The sequence below is a fragment of the Perca fluviatilis genome, chromosome 15, assembly GCF_010015445.1.
Source record: "Perca fluviatilis chromosome 15, GENO_Pfluv_1.0, whole genome shotgun sequence".
NCBI lineage: Eukaryota > Metazoa > Chordata > Actinopteri > Perciformes > Percidae > Perca > Perca fluviatilis.
Window position 1 is genome coordinate 7,178,249 of NC_053126.1, and position 10,396 is coordinate 7,188,644.

The window sequence follows — 10,396 nt, forward strand, 5'->3', positions numbered from 1 at the left end:
GAGACCGGTTAATACAGTAGTGTATTATATTCTGCATATTTTCACAGTGCTTATTGTGTGTTTTGAATGTGAAAGATCACAACAAGGGCATAATTCATATTCTCATAGAATTCCTCACATTTGTCAATGCAGCTTAATTTTGAGGTAATCTGTACTAGACTCATTCATGGTTTCAGACTTAGTGGCTTACAGGAAAGACAGCTGTGATTATTTACAGTATAATTGGCAAAGGGTGATGGCTTCATTACTAATGAGGTCAAAGAAACTGCCAGAAATCCTGTGTACTCCCTCTGAGCAGCACACAAACAGGTCAGCCTTGGATCAGTGCTCAAGACTAAAATATTCCAGTGTTTCTTGTCAATCAAGGTACAGCATGAGGGCTGGTCACACCAACCCTAACATGCACATGCATACGCACAGTTCCAGAGGCGAAAGCCTCGACAGTACGCACATGGGAATGTATTTTTGTAAGTTTTGCCAATTCAGCACGCAGAGTTTAAAATACATGTGTAGTAACATGTGTTACAAATGTTGGTGCTGCACTCTTTGATGGAAATCTGCTGAAGGCAAGTTCCTTGTTCCGTTTTTAGTCAATCTAAAGTCAAACAAAGTCTGTAGCAAACATCGCATCTGCAGTAGTCTATTGCAAAGGGACTGCTGAAAATTGAAGTTGAAGCACATTTGGCTTGCTGTTTAAGTCCTGAGTCATCACAAGACCTTTGCTTACATAACAGTTGTCTTCATGAGGGTAGAATCCATTTGTTTCAGATATGCACTGATGAATCTCAGGTAGGTCTTTTTATTTGTGAACGTTCAAATGAAACCTTCAAATGTTGTTCAAGACATTCTTCACATGACTGCCGTGACGCGGTACAGCTTTACTATTTTGTTCGAAGTCACCTTGTGTGGCATTCAAAGGCTGTGGTACTTATCCACTTTCAGACTAGCTAGCAAAACATCCTCAGACTGTCTCAAGGACTGTGTTGGTCCTTGGAACTTTGGGAACTATTATTATACCATCGTTACCCATAATCCGTGTATGGTTCGTTTATTCCTTATTCGGTTTTCAAACCAAAACAGAGCAGTTTTCCAGTTAATTTTTAATTTGTATGGACATTGGAAAACCGAGAAAACGGAGCTCATATTTTTGTTTTTCCGTTTTTGGTTTAAAACGAAAAACGGATTATACTCCACCCTTCCTTCTTCCTACTCCCTAAAATAAGAGCATTTCTCGAAGCATAAAATATGTTAGATATTATCCACACACAAACAATATAATATATAAATATCAATAAACATGTTGCACATAAGACAGATACACATATTGAAATCACAATGGAGATTTGAAAAGCTCCAGATGAAAAATAACAAAATTAAAATCGACGATTGTTGATGTTTGTGAACGTGTGCGCACCTCAATGTCTCAGCACACACGTGTGGGCAAAGCTGCTAAGGCAAAAAGCACACGATATCATGATTTGCTGGAGGACATCTCATTTTATTCTTGTATTTTTTCTGCACATTTTCCCGTTTTCTCCCACATTGGGACAGCCAATTCCCCTCACACTGTAGTTCTTCTTGCTGCTAACTCCCACTGTTGGCCCGGGGAGGGTGTGAACAACATTGAAGCGGGTGGACTTGTGCCAGCTGCTTAGTTTCACCTGTCGGAGAGGAGTTTCACCAGGAGAAAATAACATGCATGGAGGTTCAGATTAACCACTTCTAGTCTATATCCACGACGTTCCACTTCGGGGATTGCTCCAGTGCTGCTGGAAATTCTTCCGGATCACGTTATTTTCGCCCAGATAGCCGTCACCTTCTGCTTTTTTGTATTGGAATTTTAAACTACGGTGGAATTGTGAGGACTATGGTTAATTTCTCCTCAGATCTCTGCAGGGTAAATCCAGACAGCTAGCTAGACTATCTGTCCAATCTGAGTTTTCTGTCGCACAACTAAAACAAATTTTGAACGTACACGTGTTCCACCAAAACAAGTTCCTTCCCGACGCTATTTTGCAGCGGCATCCTGGCTGCTTTTTGCAGGATGGTAGGGGAAGACTCACCCCTGATTGGCTCGCTCTTACATACTTACCCTAACCATAACCAATCCTACTCCTCTTGCCTAAACATAACCCTCCTCTTGCCTAAACCTAACCAACCCAACCAGAGCAGGCAACGAGTACAAGCCATTCAGGCATGAGTTCTCTAATGAATATTCATGAGTCTTGCCCTACCATCCTGCAAAAAAAAATTCCGCATCCTGGCTCTGTCCAGTGCTTAGCACCACCCAAGGCGATTGTGATTGGTTTAAAGAAATGCTCAATAAACCAGAGCATGTTTTTCTCCCATCCCGGAATGCTATGTGGATTAGCCAGACCCTCCTCCGCAGCACTGTGGAGGAAGGTCTGGCAAAGTGAGACTAACCGCTTCACATCCAGCTACCTTCAGTACAGGCACTGGCCCCGCAGGAGTCACCAGTGCAGTGGCAAGAACACAGTCCCTCACTGGCTTCCCACCGGGATGACTTCCAGTTGCGTTGCATGCTGACCATTTCACAGTAGGAGGGATATAACATTCTCAACTTGAAAGATGTCATTGCACACGATCACAACATAATAATTACACATGAGCTTCTATTTTTGCAGCTGTCTTGCGAGGTGAATGTGATAGAAAGCAGATTTTCCGCTGTGTCCTCTACCCACTCAAGACACTGTGCACTAACAATAATTGCTACATGTCTTTGATCTTTGAACATCATATGAGCAATGAGGAACCAAGGAAGAAAACACTCATTACACTGTGTACGGTACGGCTATTTATGAAATAGAAAATACACCCTGTTCAAGTAGATCTTTACCTATTGTACGTAAATTTTTTCCACAGTTTATTCAATGTAAATGTCTGTTCCCCATGCCAAAAAAAGCCCCTTTGAATTGAATTGAGAGAGAGCGAGATGTAGATGAAGTGTAAAAAAGAGAAGGGGAGAAAATAGTGAGTGACTTTCTACCTCCAGCCTGGTGGCGATCTCCATCTCTCATCTAGCAAAACACGCCCACACAGCACCTCATTATGACCCCCCCCCTCTCTCTCTCTCTCTCTTTCTCTCTCTCTCTCTCTCTCTCCCTCTCTCTCTCTCTCAATTTTCAATTTCAATTTCATGTTGTTTTATTGACATGACAAAAAAAAATACATCTGTGCTGACAAAGCATAAGAACAAACATACATATAAAATGACAAGGAGTAAATACATCTGATGTAATAATAATAATACAAGTAAACATATTATAATTATGATATAAATGCAGATACTAAACAACTTCTGTGCAGTTCCCTCAGAGGGTACATTGAAACAATATATTTATAAAAAAGAATACAAATAACTAAAATAATAAATTAGAAAACAAATGATAATCTATACAATTCTCTATTTATTGTTGCTTGTATTGTGGCAGGAGAAGACATATTTAGCTGCTAGCCATGCCATGTTTTATCTTCCCCTAATAAAAAAGGAAGCTTTTTGTCCTCAGTGTAGGTAGTGAAGCCTGATATATGTTTTTCGAATTTTTGGAAATATTTGGTTCTTAAGCCTTCATATTTGGGACATGTACATAGGAAATGTAATTCTGTTTCGATATTCTGGTGGCAGTGTGTACAGACTCGTTCCTCTCTTGGTCTCCACACTTTTAAATGTCGACCTCTTTCAATTTCAAGCTCATGGTCACTGACTCTGTATTTTGTTAAAATTCGTATTTTGTTTGGATTTTTTGTTTTGAGATATTCTGCCAATTTGATATCTCTGTTCAGGGATTGATAACAGAGGAGTTTGTGTTGTATTTTATTTTCATTTTGCCATTGTTCTGTATACTCTTCTTTTATTTTAGTTTTAAATCTTTTGATTGAAGACTGAGGATTGTGTCTGTGGCAGCTCTGAGGCTCAGTGTACCTGTCTCTCTCTCTACCTGTCTGTCTATTACTGACTGTGTTTAGCTCAGTGTACCTCCGAGCCAGCTGGTCGAGGGGGTGGACATCTGAACACTGTTGGTTACTCAGGAGAGCTTTGTATGCAATGGAATTTTTATCAGCTTGATTTAAATGCTGCCAAAATTTAATTGACCTTTTTTGGATTTTAATTTTCAGAGGGAATATACCGAGTTCTGCTCTACATGCATTGTTTGGGCGAACTTTTAGAATCATTTTACAGAATTCCAATTGTAATTTTTCAGTGGGAGTTTTATCCCAGTTTTTAAATTCTGGTTTCGAAATCGGGCCCCAAAACTTCGCTTCCGTAAAGCATTATTGGTGTTATCAGAAAATTGTAGATTTTTAGCCAAATTCTTGCGGGGAGATTTGTTTTTCCAAATTTGCATTTGATTGCATACAAAGCTCTCCGAGCTTTATTACATAGTGTGTTTATGGCCAGGTTGAAACTCCCTGATGCACTAATTTCAATCCCTAAGTAATTATATGATCCCTTTTGTTCTAGTCTGGTGTTGCCCAGAGTGAAGTTGTAACTCTGTCTATTTCCCCGAGATCTGGCTCTCCTCTGAAATACCATAACACTGGTCTTTTTCAGATGGACTTTCGGCCCCTTTCAGTGCCCATTGCGGACTGCATTCTCTAGGACGGACAGGCCCCGTTGTAAACCCTCTTCTGTTGGGGACAACAGAACCAGATCATCGGCATAGAGCAGGAACTTGATGTTGGAATCGTGAAGTGTGAGACCTGGGGCTGCAGATTGTTCCAACATCGCTGCTGGTTCATTGATGTAAATGTTAAACAGTGTTGGACTCAAACTGCATCCCTGTCTCACTCCACGTCCTTGTTTAAAGAATTCTGTTCTTTTGGAGCCAATTTTTACTGCACATTTATTTTCTGTGTACAGTGATTTAATAGTGTCATAGACTTTACCCCCTATACCGCTTTCAATAAGGTTATAAAAAAGCCCATCGTGCCATATTGAGTCAAAAGCTTTTTTAAAGTCTATAAAACATGCAAATATTTTCCCATTTTTAATTTTGGTGTAGTTTTCAATAAGGGTGTAAATGTGGTCTGATGTACGATATTTTGGTAAAAAGCCAATTTGATTTTTACTTAAGACATTGTGCTTGGAAAGGAAGGACAGTATTCTGGCATTAATAATACTGCAGAAAACCTTCCCCAGACTACTGTTCACACAAATGCCTCTGTAATTGTTAGGGTCCAATTTGTCATTTTTGAAAATAGGGGTGATGGTTCCAGATCTCAGGAAAATAACCAGACTCCAGAACAAAGTTGAACAGCTTGTGGAGGGTTGCCTGCAGTGTAGGGCTACTGTGCTTTAGCATCTCAGGGCAGATGCTGTCCACTCCACAAGTCTTTCCAGCCTTCAGAGCCTTCAGTTGGCTCTGTATTTCTGTTAGTGTTATTTGGGGGTTTTGGTAGTCTTTCACCCTTTCCTCTAACTGGTGAAGATTTTCAACGACTGAGTGTTGTTGGGGGGTGATTGCACTATAATCAATATTCTTATAAAAAAATTCAAAGTGATTTTTCCAGATCAAACCATTTTGTATTGTTCATTTATCAATATTTTGTTTTGGACTGAATTTATTCCACAAATTCCAGAAGATGTTTTGGTCAATGGCTTCTTCTATTTTGTTAAGTTCTTCAGATCTGTAAAGCGCTTTTTTCTTATTGATTAGTGTTTTGTAGTATTTTAGTGCCTGATGGTATTGGACCCGACTCTCTCTCTCTCTCTCTCTCTCTCTCTCTCTCTCTCTCTCTCTCTCTCTCTCTCTCTCTCTCTCTCTCTCTCTTTCTCTTTCTCTCTCTCTCTCTCTCTCTCTCTCTCTCTCTCTCTCTCTCTCTCTCTCTCTCTCTCTCTCTCTCTCTCTCTCTCTCTCTCTCTCTCTCTCTCTCTCTCTTGAAGCACATAAATTAATCCCAAATGACAAAACGGTGCACTCTAGTGGCTACAAGTTGTAGCTGGGAGCTAATATACAGTAATCTTGTCTTCCAGTGCCTCATAATGGTTTCACATTCCTATCTTATCTTCTATTCTGTGCCTTATTTAGTTTTCATTTGTTGTCATGTTGTCAGGAAAAGAGATCGAACTCTTTGATTTCTGTCATTCTGACTGTCATTTTTTTTTTTTTAGTAACCAAATTTTGCAAATGTTTTCAGAAATGTGAAGGTTTGTTCTTTTTTCAAATTCATTTCATAAGGTATCCATTCACATAATAATGCATACAACAAACTATATAAAATATTTAAAGTCCTTGGTGTCTAAATTCTCAACTGTCACTAGAGGGAGACAGAGCCACATATTAGTTGCATTCATGATGCTGTACCTAAACTGACACTGTCTGTGCTCCCTGACCTCACAGCCAAACTCGAGCATATAGGGTTTTAATTTCTCATTGCACATGGGGTCAGTGAATAAGCAGACTGGGTCACAGGACATTTGTAATACTGGCATGTTGATACTTATTTCACATATATTTATAAATTAATAGTTTCAACTGTATCATTACTATATGAGTAATCTGGAGCTTCCTCCATTATCTTGAACACAGCAAATATATTTATATTTCAGAAAGGTTGAGCAAAGCAAAGCCAAACTTAGATTTTATTTTAGCAAGAGTACACAGTACCTGACCACTTATTTATCTTGTTCATTTATTTACAAGGACAATAACCATCAATACCATGAACCAAAAGCTCTAAATGAGCCATAAAAAACTGGTTTTATATGTGATTAACAGCTACTTAAATTAAGCAAATCACATTCACAGTCGTAATTCCTGTCAAACCACAATGTATAGTTATATTCTAGTTTTATTTAAGTTTAAGTTCAACCTACAGTCCCTATATATATATATATATATATATATATATATATATATATATATGATACTAACATGTTCTCAGACTCTGTGTCTTATGTTTGGATGTTAGTAGTTCCAGTAGCCTTTTAGATTGGGCCTGTCTTTCTTTCTTTAAATAAGTGTTAATTTCTTATACTGCACTGTAAATGTATTCTTGTATTTTATCTGTTTTTAATTTTTTAATTGTTTTTAACTGCTCTTTAATATTTTATGTAAAGCACTTTGAATTACCATGTTGCTGAAATGTGCTATACAAATAAAGCTGCCTTGCCTTGCCCTCTTATATTCTTTTTTTTCAGCAAAACCAGCAAAACCTGTCCGATACTTTTCGCGGTAGCTACACCCAAATTCGTGGAAATAGATCACCTGTGTGAAGTGCACATCCCCATTTAAAACTGCAGTTGCAGTCATTTTTTTCCCTCCACTGCTGTGACTGATTTGAGTATGTCACGCCACTAGACAGGTGTATTTTGAGGAAACACCCAAATTGTTAGCTATCTTTAGTCTGTGATGTTCAGAATTTTCCAGAACTTGTTCTGTTGTATTGGGCTGGGATTTGTCTGGGATTCCCTTGGATTTCTCATAGTGACTTTATTAAGCTCATTCAAATGTGATTTTTGATTTTCACAAGCAGACAGGTAAGCTCTCGTCCTACTGTTGAGTACAGTTCATGTTTGAGGTGACCACACATGAATGGATTCATATAATCAATACTTGTGCACTCATAGAAACTCTTTAGTATTGGCCTATACACATACTGTATGCAATCATACAATAATGCCCCTTTATGCCCAACTTTCTTTCTAAGTAAACTCCATACTCGTACTATGTTAATCGACGATAGTTGCTTGCTAAATTCATCAAAATGAAATTGAAACATGCACATTTGTTAGATGACAAACCTTTTAAAAATACATGTACCTATTACGTTATCTAGTGATCCCTAACTTGCTCGTTTCCACGACTGATTTTGTGCCAGCCATAATCAAAAAGCCCCTCTGTTCTCTGGCAAATGTATCAATTGACACACATTTACCTTTGATGACATTTACAAAAAAAAGCTTGAGGTCGGACTTCCCGTCAGCAGATGTTACAGCTCTGGTTAGCTTCATTCATCAGACATACACTGTAAGAAATAAAGGAATAGTTCAATATTTTTTGGAAATACACTTATTTGGTTTCTTTTAGAAATAAATATAAAAAATATGAAAAACCGAAGTGTTAAAATGACAGTATGTGGTAATATGGGGGGTTATGTGCAGGACTTTTTCCTGGCCTTTAACTTTCTGACCAAAATACGCCAACACATTTACCCCGTTTGTACTCTTCAGTTTTTGTATGGATTAAACAAATATAACATGTTAAAACTTGTGTTGTCTTCCCTGTGAAAAAAAGCACTTTGTTTTGTCACACATGTTTTTGTGGGGTTTTTTTCCAACATTTTGGTACTTTTTTCAACATTTTTATCGCTTTTTCTGATGTTTTTGTCACTTTTTCAATGTTTTGGGTGCTTTTTCCAACGTTTTTTCATCTTTTTTTTCATCTTTTCGTTGCTTTTCCCAACATTTTGTCGTTTTCATTTTTCATTTTTTTTACATTTCCGCCGCTTTTTTCGACGTAACATACTTTCTGATATAATTTTTCTTTTTAAACAAGGTCAGATTTGACCCGAAGACAACATGAGGGTTAAATATTGAACTTTGGAGGTCCTGGTAGGTGGATTTTGTCCCCTTAAGACAAAGCCAGGCTAGCTGTTTCTATCTGTTTCCAGTCTTTGTGCTAAGCTAAGCTAACTGTCTGCTGGCTCCAGCTTCAAATACCCATACAGACATTTGAGACAGTGGTATCACACTTCTAACTCTCAGCCAGAAGACCAACAACTGTATTTCACAAAATGCCAAACTATTCGCATAAAAGTCGAATCATAGCACCACTATAATTGTTTTATTTTTAAATGCAGGACATGTCAGGGGAAAAAAAAGTAGTCTTGGTGATTTTTCACTTATGAACTACAGTTTCAGGCCTTTTCCACAGCAGAAATGTTGACTTATCATAGAAGGAAAAGCACAAGTGTTACTAATTACACTAACAATGTCTCTGTTCTGCATAAGTGCCCCAGTAAATCATGATAGTGTAACAGTGTAACACTACGATCAATACTGGGACCCTGGAACTGGACCTATTAGTAAATCTTTCACGGTCTGAAACAGAGCGTGAATACACCTCATATTAAAAACTTTTGTAACTTGTTTCGGAAACTGTTATGTAAATAAAGTTAATTATAATTAGCATTTTTGTTATTGCAGCCCTGCCCCATCATTACGTCTTTGTATTGAGACTGTTCACTATTAGCCAATCTAGAGTCTAATCTCACGCAGACACGTTGTCAGAGCTTAATGATCTTTGACTTTTCTGTCACCAAACCATTATTGACTCGGTTGTCAAAACACAAGTGAAACTCCGAAAGAGCCTTCTTAAGAGTTGTAACATTTTCATAATAAATGGACGCTTCTGTTTATGTTCTTATCCGTCTCTGTGTCTACTTACTGTAAATGGTTTACATAGATCCTCTTCTTGTGAAATGCTACATTATCATAGAGAAGTGCCATTTCCTTTTTTCAATGGTTTCAAGTACCAAACAAACACACACACGCACACAATATAAAGTCTACACAAACATGGGCAGCAAATATTTGACCACCATAAAGAGTCATTGTATATGACCTGCAGCGTGTCACTGACATCACTTTCATTTCTTCCTTTCATTTCTTTAAAAGTGAAAATTGTAAAAAAAAAAAAAAGTATTTTATATATATATATATATATGTAAGGCTGCATATTTCCAGAAACATCAACTATTTGTCTGTCTAGACACTGGTATTAGACATGATATCAAGTAGGCTAACATGTAAAGTCTGACACTATTATTAAAATACATCCGCCTTACAAGGTGCTTGAAAGGACCACATGTGCAGCATCAGTGGCTAAAGCAAAAAACTCCAAAATCAAGTGTATGTATGGCGACGCGTGTTTTCTTTAATTGGTTATGGTATGCAGGCTTCAAGGACGCACACACACACACACACACACACACACACACACACACACACACACACACACTGAGTCAATGCGAAAAGGGGGCGACCACAGAGCTGTGGTGTGTCGGCGTGTGCTGTGTGTGTGTGTGTGTGTGTGTGTGTGTGTGTGTGGGCGTCTATGTATGTGGGTTTGTGTGTATTTATCAAGGGTTAACTTATGACTGAGACTGTTTAGTGGAAAGATTAGAATTACGATAAGAACTATAGACGGTAAACCTTCAACTGTGTGTGTGCGCGCACACAAGTTGTGTATTCCTGTAAGTCATTCGTTTTGATGGTCCTGAGCAGAGGCGGAGCCAAGATATTTGAGTTAAGTCAAATGTATGAGATAACTAATTTTGTATGCAGTAATAGGATTAGTAGTACTATAATTATAGCAAAAGTATAGGTAGTTAGTAGTGGTATGATAGCAGGCATATTATCAGGTCAGTGGTC